This window comes from Chrysochloris asiatica, unplaced genomic scaffold, assembly GCF_000296735.1.
Source record: "Chrysochloris asiatica unplaced genomic scaffold, ChrAsi1.0 scaffold00002, whole genome shotgun sequence".
Taxonomy (NCBI): Eukaryota; Metazoa; Chordata; class Mammalia; order Afrosoricida; family Chrysochloridae; genus Chrysochloris; species Chrysochloris asiatica.
In genome coordinates this window covers 23,279,215-23,290,991 of record NW_006408520.1, presented here as the reverse complement: position 1 = coordinate 23,290,991, position 11,777 = coordinate 23,279,215, and the positions used below count along the sequence as shown (strand labels likewise).

At 38.7% G+C, this 11,777-nt stretch overlaps 1 pseudogene; it reads right to left on the bottom strand.

Annotated features, from left to right (window-relative positions):
- Positions 1-955: 955 nt before the first annotated feature.
- Positions 956-1,802, bottom strand: LOC102817540 (annotated as a pseudogene).
- Between the last annotated feature and the right edge of the window lie 9,975 nt (positions 1,803-11,777).

The window sequence follows — 11,777 nt, the reverse complement described above, 5'->3', positions numbered from 1 at the left end:
TTATTTCTTTTGGTTCCATTGTGACATCATCCAAGTTTCTAATGTATGTTATTTGTGTCTTCTCCCTCTTTTCTTTTGTTAGGTTTGCCAATGGTTTGTCAATTTTATTAATCCTTTCAAAGAACCAGCTTCTTGTCCTGTTGATTTTTTCTATAATTTTTCTGTTTTCCATCTCATTTATTTCTGCTGTAATCTTTATTATTTCTTTTCTTTTGGTGACTGTAGTTTCCCTCTGTTGGTGTGTTTCTAATTGTTGGAGATGCTGTGTTCATTTTGGTCCTTTCTTCTTTTCTTTTCTTTTTTTTCTTCAAATACCTGGTTTAATAAGGACTTGTTTATTTTGAGAAAAAAAGGTTCCAAACATCAGGCTGTTGACAAAAATAACTCACAGTATCAACTTTAGAAAACAAATCTTAATAGACTATTTTTCTAGAGGATGCATGTGACATGCCAACTCTCATTCACACAAAAAATACACTGTTACATTTGTGTTGAACAGCCCCACACAGTACTTATGTGGGGTATAACACACATACTTCTAACTCAAAGCTGATCTCAGATGCTATCCAACTAACTAAGATTGCAGTTAGGGAAGCAACCACTGAATTCATATATGAATGGAAATAGTTGTACTCCCTGCATAACAAGAGATTATTTTGGAGACAGATGATAAAAACCATACATCCTTTTTATTTTTAAGTCAAAGAAGTATCAGAATTAAAAGCAAAAATTACAGGGTAAGACTTACCATAACTTTTAGGAGTGTCAAAGGAAGTGAAAATGGGACCAGGCACAGGACAATATGAATGAATGAACACGGGAAGGACAAGGATATGGAGAACAATGAGCATGTGGCTGAAGATACTAGGGGAGAGGATCTGGTGAAAAATATGATCTTAGACAAGCGCCTAGGTAAAGATATAATGGGACAACATTTCTAAGTCCCACTATGTGCTTAAGAGTCATCCTCACCATTTGCACTGTCTCTGTCATCCTTTCCTACCTCAGCCTCTTTTTCATCATCCTTGGTCAACTCCAGCTGGTCATCCCCCTCCTCAGCAGCATCATCGGCACCCCCCTCAGACTCCATCTTCACATTAGTCTCATCTTTCTTCAGGGAGCTGCTGCTCTGCTCCTCTTTGGAGTTATCATTCTTCATCTCTAGCCCTTGTTTGCTTTGTTCCTTTTCAATTTTTTCCAGGTTTTCCAGTAGAGAATCCACTTTTTATCTGGGTCAACTCCTTCTTAAGAGTCTGAAGGTCATCTCCTTTCAATTTTCCAAACTTGGAAGAAGATCCACCCTGTGCACTTTTAGAATTGAAGCCACTTTTGCCCCTTTGTGAGGTATTTCCTGATATGCACTGGCATTTTGAGGGCACTACAGCTGGAGCAAGAGGAGGAGGAGGAACATGTGCTGCATAGTTGTTCATCCTATCATCATAATCCCACTGAAAGTCATAGTCCAAATCAAAAGAAGAGCCATACATCTCTGCTGCAGATCGTTTCACACTTGTTTTTCCTCTGTTCACTTCTATCTCTGCAGCCAGATTAATATCTAAAACCTTGCCAGCTATCGTTCTACCATCTTCTCCTGCCACAGCAGCCCGGGCATTTCTCTCATTAACATATTGATCAAAGGCAAAGCCCTTATGAACAGAGCAACCCACAGTTTTGCCATACTTCGAGAAAATTGCCTCCACATCAGATTTCAACACCAGAGTATTGAGATTTCCAATAAATACATGGGAGTTCATAGAGCGAGGATCTGTTTTGTTGCTAACATTGCTGGCCATGGTGTTTGACAAGGTTCGTCACACAACTGAAAAATGTAGCTGAAGATGCAAAAAATCTCACAGGAGGGGGAAGGGAGAAGAGATTCGTTTATGAATCTCCTTCTCCTGGGTCCTACATGAAGAAGCCTACTGCTGATCGAGGTCCGCAACGCGGCCGCAACCGCTCGTCTTCGTCTCTTCACAAAATGCTCTTTCTTCTTTTTGGATGTGTGCATTTCTTTCAATAAATTGTCCTCTCAGCACCACTTTTGCCGTGTCCCAAAGATTTGGGTATGTTGTGTTTTCATTCTCATTTATTTCTCGGAACTTTGTGAATTCACATTTTATTTCCTCTACTTCTCAGTTGCTTTTAGCAGCGTGTTAGTCAGTTTCCACGTGTATTTGACTTTATTTCCTTGGTCTTCCTATTGCTGATTTCTACTTTGATAGCATTGTGGACTGAGAAGATGCTTTTTAGTATTTTGGTATTTGTAAATTTATGGAGGCTTGTTTTATGGCCTAATACATGGTCTATTCTGGAGAATGTTCCACACGCACTGGAAAAGAATGTGTATTGTGCTGTTGTTGGGTTGAATGCTCTGTACACATCTATGAAGTCCAGTTGGCTGATTGTGTTATTTAATTCCTCTGTGTCTCTGTTGAGTTTCTTTCTGGTTGTTATATCCATTTTGAAAGTAGTGTACTAAAATCGCTCACTATTATTGTAGATTTTTCTATTTCTTTCTTAAAATTTATTAGAGTTGGTTTTATGTATTTTGGAGCTCAAACTGCCAGACAAGTAGCCTAAGAGTGATTAAATATTTATACAGCATATAATTGCCCAGTACTGGAGTAAATATATCAGGTGAAAAAAGAGCAATTGTTAAAACAGCATTATAGACTCCTAAATTTTTCAAAGGAGTCCCAGTGTAGTACAGTAGGGAAAGTACTGACCTGTTAACCTCAAAATTGGCAGTTCAAGTGCACCAGTCACTGTTTGGAACCAACTCGACAGCACTGACCAACAACAATAAACTTTTCAAAAGAAGTTTGATTTAAGGATGACTCTAATCTCTGGCACCATTTTTAAACCATAAAAAGAGAAAATAAACCATGTCTTCTCTAACTGCTACTTCTAATGTCAGTTACATTGATTCCACTACCCTTCAACGGCTCCTCTTATATTTGCAGTATGTAATTAATGCACTTTATGATCTTACCCCTGTCTTCCAGACCAGTTTCAACTTTTGCCACTCTCCCAACATGGAGCTACTACTCCTGCCAAACTGATCTTATAGTATTGCCTCAAAAAGTTGTTCTATTTTTTCTTTTCTCTTCTCCCATATTACCCCACCTCCTTCTTGCAGCATACAACAAAAAGTCAAGGAGTATTGCCACTAGGATTCTAGTTCATATATGCATGGATTTATTCCAAATGAAATGTGTTTAACATGTCTCTGCAATCAGCAGATGGCTGCAGACAAGTTTTCTCAGTATACATTTGCTTTAGTCTCATTAGGGTGGGTTCAAAAAAAAAGGATCTAATCAAAACAGTGGCTTCTGAGAGATTATACTTGGATTCCAATTAGATTCCAAGCAGAGAGGTCAGCTCAGAAGGTTATGGTGGCTGTTTTCAGAGACTCCAGAGGAGTCCTGTTGTGGCACTGTTGGATAAGCACTGGACTGCTAACTACAAGGTTAGCAGTTCAAACCTACCAGCTGATCCTAGGAAACCTCATGCTGGGGTAATCATGATAGATATTCTCAAATGACACAGGGAGATCATGAGGACTTATTATGAAGAAATTTTTAAAAAACTGAAAATTGCACTGGTTAAGAAAAAGACCAGGACAGTTGCTCCAAGGAATTTTTTCCCCCATCACAACAAATAACCTACTCATTCTTTGAGGTTGGAAGGGCTATTCAATGAAATTTTTTATGAAAAATCTTACCCCAAACCCCTATAGATCTGATCTTACTCCTTCAGACTTCTTGTTCCTAAAATCAAAGAACATTTCAAACGAAAATGATTTGAGTCCCTTGAATATGCCAAAACTACTCTTTTGATAGAGTATAAATTGAAGGACTGGAGGAATATTCATTAACAACCTGTGATATGCAGATGATACAACCTTGCTTGCTGTAAGTAAAGAGGACTTAAAATATTTACTGATGAAGACCAAAGACCACAGTCTTCACTATGTATTGCATCTCAATGTAAAGAAAACAAAAATCCTCACCACTGGACCAATAAACAACATTCTTATCAATGGAGAAAAGACTGAAGTTGTCAAAGACTTCATTTTTCTTGGATCAACTATCAACACTCATGGAAGCAGCAGCCAAAAAAATCAAACAACATATTTCATTAGGCAAATCTGCTGCACAAGACCTTTTTAAAGTGTTGAAGAACAAAGATGTCAGCTTGAGGACTGAGGTGCACCTGACCCAAGCCATGGTATTTTCAATCATCTCATATGCATGCAAAATCTGGACAGTGAATAAAAGAATTGATGCTTTTGATTTATGGTGTTGGAAGAGAATATTGAAAATACCATGGGCTGCCAAAAGAACCAACAAACGTGTGCTGGAAGAAGTGCAGCCAGAGTGCTCCTTGGAGGCAAGGATGGCCAAACTTCGTCTGTCATACTTCGGACATATTGTCAGAAGGGACCAGTCACTGAGGAGGGATATCATGTTTGGTAATGTGGAGGGTCAGATAAAAAGAGGAAACCCCCCAATGAGATGGATTGGCAAAGTGGCATCAGTGGGCTCAAGCGTGGCAACAATTGTGAGGTTGTCCCAGGACCAGGCAGTGTTTCGTTCTGTTGTGCACAGGGTCACTATGAATTGGTACCGACTCATTGGTACCTAACAACAACAACAAAATTTAAGTGTGCAGAATTCTTCAGAGTAAGATTTGAGAGATGGAAACACAGCCTTCCTATAGACTAGATGGAGATACGGTGAAAAACAATAGCTTCACATTTTGGTATTTTTGTTTAATAAAGGTTTCTATGATTGAGTACCAATATTTTTTACCTACCCTCATATTTCCATTCTTCATACCCTCAATTTTCTGGTTAACTTCTACTTCTAAGTACAATTAACCAAATGTATTAATGTCGCAATTACTCTTGGCATTATGTTAAATATTAATATAACACAAGTAAGACATGCCTTCAAGATTCAGTTCAGGCAATATCCTCTCCAGAAACCTCTCCCACCCATTACTCATCAGGAATCAATGAGCTTTGCCCTCATTTCCAATTTCCTCTATTAAAAAGCTTCTGATGCTCCATGGTAATGAGTTACTTACTGATTAGCTATCCTACCAGACTGCAAACTTCTAAGAATCAGAGACAATGTCTTCCATTTCTATCACCACCAACACCCTGCATTCCCACAGTCTGGCATTTAACATGTGCTCAATATATGTTTGTTGAATAAATGAAAAAATATTGAATTAATTACACTGGCAGACTTCAGATGGCAATAATCAGACCTGTATCTGGGAAAATTACTGTACATGTATGAGCTTAAAATCCCAGCCAAATTTTACTGGATATGACTTGGAAAAATGAATAAATCTTAATCTTTAAAGATACTCTGGTGGCAGAGTGGTTACAAGTCAGGCTGCTAACCTCAAGGTCAGCAGTTCAAAACTACCAGCTGTTACATGGGAGCAAGATCAGGCTTTCTGTTTCCATATTGATTTACAGCCTCAGAAACCCTATGCAGGGTGTCACAATGAGTTGGAACCAATTCCAGGGCACACCACCACCACCATTCATCAATTCATATCTTTGGTGGTGGTATGTCACTGAGTTAGTGATGACTCATATTGTTTCTATATAGGGTTTCCAAGACTGTACATTTTTATGGGAGCAGAAAGCCTCACATCTTTCTCCTGCAGAGAAGCTGGTTGATTTGAACTGCTGACCTTGCAGTCAGCAGCCCAAATTGTAATCCACTACTCTACCAGGGTTCCTTAAGAAATTGTAAATTAAAATAATGAGATACCATTACATACCTATTTTAATGGCTAAAAGGCTAAGTACTGACAATACCAAATGCTGATGAGAATATAGAGCAGCCAAACTCTCTTTCACGGCTGGTGGTAATGCAAAATGGTGCAGCCACTTTGAAGACAGTTCACCAGTTTCTTACAAAGCTAAACATAGGCTTAGCATACAATTTAACAATTGTGCTCCTAGTTATTTACCAATGATTGAAAATGTATCTCACATAAAAATCTGCAGGTGAATGTTTATCACAGCTTTATTTAAAATTGCTCCAAATTGCAAGCAACCAAGATGATCTATTCAATAGGTGAATGGATTAAAAATAAACCAAAACAACAAAAAAAAAAACCTGTGGTACTTCCACACAATGCAATATTTTGTTGTTTTGTTAAATGCCATTGAGTTGATTCTAACTCAGCAACCCTGAATAGGATTTCCAATGAGTTGCTGGTAAGTTTGAACCAACGACTCCTTGAAGCAAAATTATACAAACAGTGAAAGTATCTATGGACTTATTTAATAGTGGTGTGTTAATAGTGGTTCATCATTTGTAACAAATATACCATACTAATGCAAGATGTTAATAACAGGAAACAGTCTGCAGGTGCAAGAAAGGGTATATTGGAACATTGGTATTTTCTGCAAAATTTTTCTATAAACCTTCAACTCCTCTAAAAAAGTTTGTTTTGTTTTGTTTTTTGTAGTGAGACATCTGATTCAAATGGCTAGCACAGAGTCTTTTTTCCTTGATTTGCCCAATTAAATACAACTATCAACCCACCTGGTGTGGCGCTGTGGGTTAATGCACCATGCTGCAAAGCCGTTTGAACTGCAAGGTTGGTGTGGCGGTTCAAGCTCACCAGCTGCTCCTTGGAAACCCTATACAGCGTCACTATGGATTGGAATCGACTCGACGGCACTTCACAACAACAATCAACCCAGGAAATGTTGCAAAACAACTCTGAAAAGTAGAAGGAGGTGAACTGGTTAGGGATCCAAGACTGGAGGAATAACATAGCAGCAAATCATCTTATGCCCCCTGAAAAATGGTGACCCAGACCTCGTGTTCCTTGACCCTGAAGCTAGTAACTAAAAATGGGCATAGCAGGCTTATTTCTCCCCCAGACTGAATGTGCCTCGGAATCTCCTACCCCATCATGAGACCTGGTGACTAGACAGCAACAGCAAGGGGAATCCTTCAACCACCACCCAATCTAGGAAGAGTCTTCATTCTTGTGGAAACCTCCCTTCCCCCACCTAAAGGCATCAGGTATGAAGGTGTGGATACTCCTCAGCCCCTCAGACAGTAGGCACCAGTGGGAGCCCCAGCAGCATGAAATAAACAAGTAGGACAAAACTATATTAAAAAATGCTATAAAAATTAAATTGTCATCAGAACTGTAACCCACAAAAGCATGTCAGGATTTATTTCCCAGACTTAAACAGAATGACTCCCTGTTAAAATAAAAGATAGCTTCAAGAGTTACTGAACATAGCAGTCAAAATGTCCACAATGCAAAATTTTGAAAGTCACTCATCATACTAAAAACTAGAAAAATCACTATTGAATAAGGAAAGACAATCAATTGATGATTTACCATGATGAATCAGATATTGGAATTATCTGGTAAGGATTTCAAAGCAGCTATCATAAAATGCTCTGGTAGCGTAGTGGTTACGAATTGGGCTGTGAACTGCAAGGTAAGCAGTTCAAAACTACCACATGCTCCATGGGAGAAAGATGAGGCTTTCTGCTCCCGTAAAGGGTCGCTATGGTCGGAACCAACTCGACGGCACTTAACAACAACAAATCATAAAATGCTTCCATAGCAATAGCTTCTCTTAGAGCAAATGAAACAATACAAAATCTCAGCCAAGAAGCAGAGGTATAAAAAAAAAGAACCAGATGAAGATTACGCTGTTGTTGTTAGATGCCATTGAATCAGTTCTGATACATAACAACTCTATGCACAACAGACCAAAACACTGTCCAGTTCTTCCTCATTTTCACAGCTGTTACGTTTGTTGCTGCCATTGTGTCAATCCATCTTACGGGGGTGTCTTCTTCTTTTTCACTGCCCCTCCACTTTACCAAGCATGCTGTCTGTCTAAGGCTGGGTTCTCTAAGGAAGCAAAATAAATTAAGCTTATATGCATAGATATAAAGAGAAGTTTATATCAAATAAATGGCTCCCACAGTTGTAGAGGCAGGAAATTCCCAAGTCCATGGGTCAGTAGAACCAAGACTGGCCCATCAGGCAAGTAAGATGGTAGGCTGCTGACAACTGTCAGATCAGGAACCAACAGAACAAGTCACTGACTCAAATCCAAAGAACCAGAAGATCCAGATGCAGGATCTAGAACCAGCAGAAAAGCAAAGCTAGCAAACTTTGCCTGAGTGTCCAATCAATATATTGAAAGGAGGCCATATTCCCAAGAAAACTTCCCCTCAGTTGATTGGCCGCCCACAGCAGAGCTCACAATGAAGCTGACTACCTGATATCAGATCTCATCTTGGGGGGATGATTACATGTTAACTGACAAACCACTGAGTAGGAATTGACTTGATGGCAACTAACAACAAAAAAAGACATTTGACTAACTGACACTGTTGTTAGATGTCATCAAATCGGTTCTAATTTATAGCAACCCATGCACAACAGAATGAAACAATGTCCAGTCCTATGCCAACCTCACAATTGTTGTTACATTTGAGGCCATTTCTGCAGCCACGGTGTCAATTCATGTCATTGGGGTTACATATGAACGATACCTAACTGTGATGACTGACTTACAAATTTTACTTAAAGATAGATTTGGGAACAGAACACATTTGCAATCTTTAGTCTGCCTGCATTGATTCTGCAAAGACTTTTTAAAGTAGAACACAGAACTTAGAAGTAATGCAAAAGAAATGCTAAGTTATCTACTTGAAAATATAAAATTTCCGTACAGCAAAAAAAAAAATACATAAAAATAAAATCAGAGACAAAAATATATGTGAAAAATGGATGCAAAAAACCTCTTTTCATAATTTAAAAACACCTCATGTAAATCAGTATTAAAAACCCAGTGCAGTTATAAAATGGTCTGAGGCTATGAACAGACATTTTAGAGGACATAAAAAGAATCTGTAAACATATGAACATATGCTCAATTTCTTAAAATGGAATAAATATCAATAAAAACAATGTTCCGATTTTTTGCCTACCTGGCAGAAAATAAAAAGTCACAATACCAGTATTAGCAATAATGTTTGAAAACAAGAACTTTGTAAAAATTCTATTGGATTTTCCAATATTGATTAAAGACTATACATTTACATACTATGGATAGTAATTTGGCTGTTTCTATCAAATTTTTAAATACACATATACTTTAACCTACCTGTTCCATTGTCTTGTGGACATATATGTATGTACATTGTTGTTAAGTACCACTGATTCGGTTCAGACTCAGAGCATCTATAGGGTTTACAAGGACCAGTTATAGGGTTTGAACCACTGACACTGTTGTTACAAGTCCAGTGTTTATAATACAGTGGACACACCAGGACTTGATGTATGTTAACAACTCCATGTATATATACACACACACACATATATATGAAGTCTTGGTATAGCACCGTGGATTAATGTGCTGGACTGCAAAGTCTATTTGAACCACAAACCACAAGGTTGTCAGTTCAAGATTATCAGCCAGTCCTCAGTTGTTGTTAAGTTCTGTGGAGTCGGTTCCAACCCATAATCATCCTGCATAGGGTTTCCAAGGAGCAGCTGGTGAGTTTGAACTGTTAACCTTGTGGTTCAAACCAACCTTGCAGTCCAGTGCCTTATCCCACAGTGCCACACCAGGACTCCAGAAACATAATTGTTTTTAAGATTTAAAGATTTATTAAGACGAACAACTCAGGCTAGAGGAGATGAGGAGTGTTCTAGAAAATGGTAACCCCTATCTCCCCAGAGACTTTGCTAAGATTTTAAAGGTTTTAGGTGGGAAAAGGCATTGTGTCTATTTCATAGGGGTAGGAAATCATTTCTGGCAAGTGGCTCACTTAGGAAAGGATGTGCTAATTGGGCGCATGAGTAGCATTTCTTCAAGATGGATTCCACTGCAAAGGCCCAGGGCAGACACAGACAAACGTATTTTAGGATGTCAAGCATGAATAGTTCTTCAGGACTCCACTCCAAGCTCTTCCATGGCTAGGTTTTCCTCAGCCCCCACAGAAGACAGTCCTTTGAAAATTATGCCTGGGGCACTCGGTAAACCATCTTACAAGTAAGTAAAATACAGAATTATTATGCATAGTCTGTTTGAAATGGCCTGTCCCAGAATGTGGCTGCTCAGCCATGTACCCTGAGTATGTGGATATGTACATTTAAAACATATGCCAAGATGAAAATATTGCCTCATAACTGATTATAATTACATAAACAGAAAGCAATCTGAAAGTTTATCTGCAGGAATCAATTAACATATTCTGATATATTCATGAACGGATTGTCATACAATCAATAAAAATAATAAAGTACTTCTGCATGTCCTTAAATTGAAAGACCTTTCATAAACATAACTACACTTTTAAAATTAAGTAGATACCTGATGATCAGAACTCGACTAGAGAAGATTAAAAAATAATAATAAAAAGGTTTTGATAAAAGAAACAAGTATAAATGGCTACAATTTGATGAACTTGACCTAAACTTATGGATGTATCTCAAAATACCAACAGAGAGGGAAGAAGCCTTCACATCAAGTATCAATCCTATCCCCTCTACATACAGGTAGATAGGGATGGGCAACTTAGACATTGACTGCCTAAAATGAGAGGGCTATAAGGGCATGAAGTAGCTGGCTTACAAGTTTTCAAGAGGGAGTTTAGTTTCAGAGTGTGCGGGGGAAGGTAGAATCCCCACTGAATATTTCTCATCTTTTCTAGGTGGGTCTGGTCAAAAGAGATGGGGATAAGATTCTTATGTTTCAATGTTGTTGTTGTTATTAGGTGCCACTGAGTCGCCACTCATAGTGACCTTATGCACAGCAGAATGAAACACTGCCTGATCCTGGGCCAACCTCACGACTGTTGCCATGCTTGAGTCCATCTATGCTGCCACTTGGCCAATCCATCTCATTGGAGGGTTTCCTCTTTTTCTCTGACCCTCCACCTTACCAAACATGATATCCTTCTCCAGAGACTGGTCCCTCCTGACAACATGTACAAAGTACAAGAGACAAAGTTTGGCCACCTTGGCCTCCAAGGAGAACTCTGGCTGCACTTTGAATAATTATTATCATGACTGAGACTGTCACAACTGTAAAGGTAGAAGTTCTGTAACAAAAAGGGGGGAGTAGTTAATCTTACAGTCCAGGAACAGAGGACCCTAGGACCATCAAGGGCCAAGAGCACAAGTGGAAGGTGGGACCCTATCCAGAAGAGCAGCAACACCAGAGATGGAGGCAGAGATAAAGACATGGAGAAATAGAGCAGCTGAGGACTCTAGACTCATGGAAAGAGAATGGCTATGTGCTTGTGGCCAGTGGCCAGTAGCAGATTTTCAAAATGTGTCCTTTGGTTGTTTAAATGATTACATATTCCTAAGTGTTTTTGTGTACATTAAAAAAAAAAAAAAAAAACCAGAATGGCAGCAAATACTATTGAATGATGATGCACAGAGCAGACTGTAATCATTGCAATTAAATGTTGAGTGTAAAACCGATGTTCTCACATGTTTTACACTCAAGTCACAATAAAAACTTAAAGAAATACTAAGTAGACAGTGATGTAGGTAATATAATCTGATTTGTATACATACACACTTGTACAGACACATTATGTTGGTGGTGGTAAGTGCCACCAAATTAGTTCTGACTCATAGCGACCCTGTATAGGGTTTCTGAGAAACAACTGGTGGTTTTGAACTGCTGGCCTTGTGGAGTCACACAGACACACCATACACACACACACACAAATACATTCTTT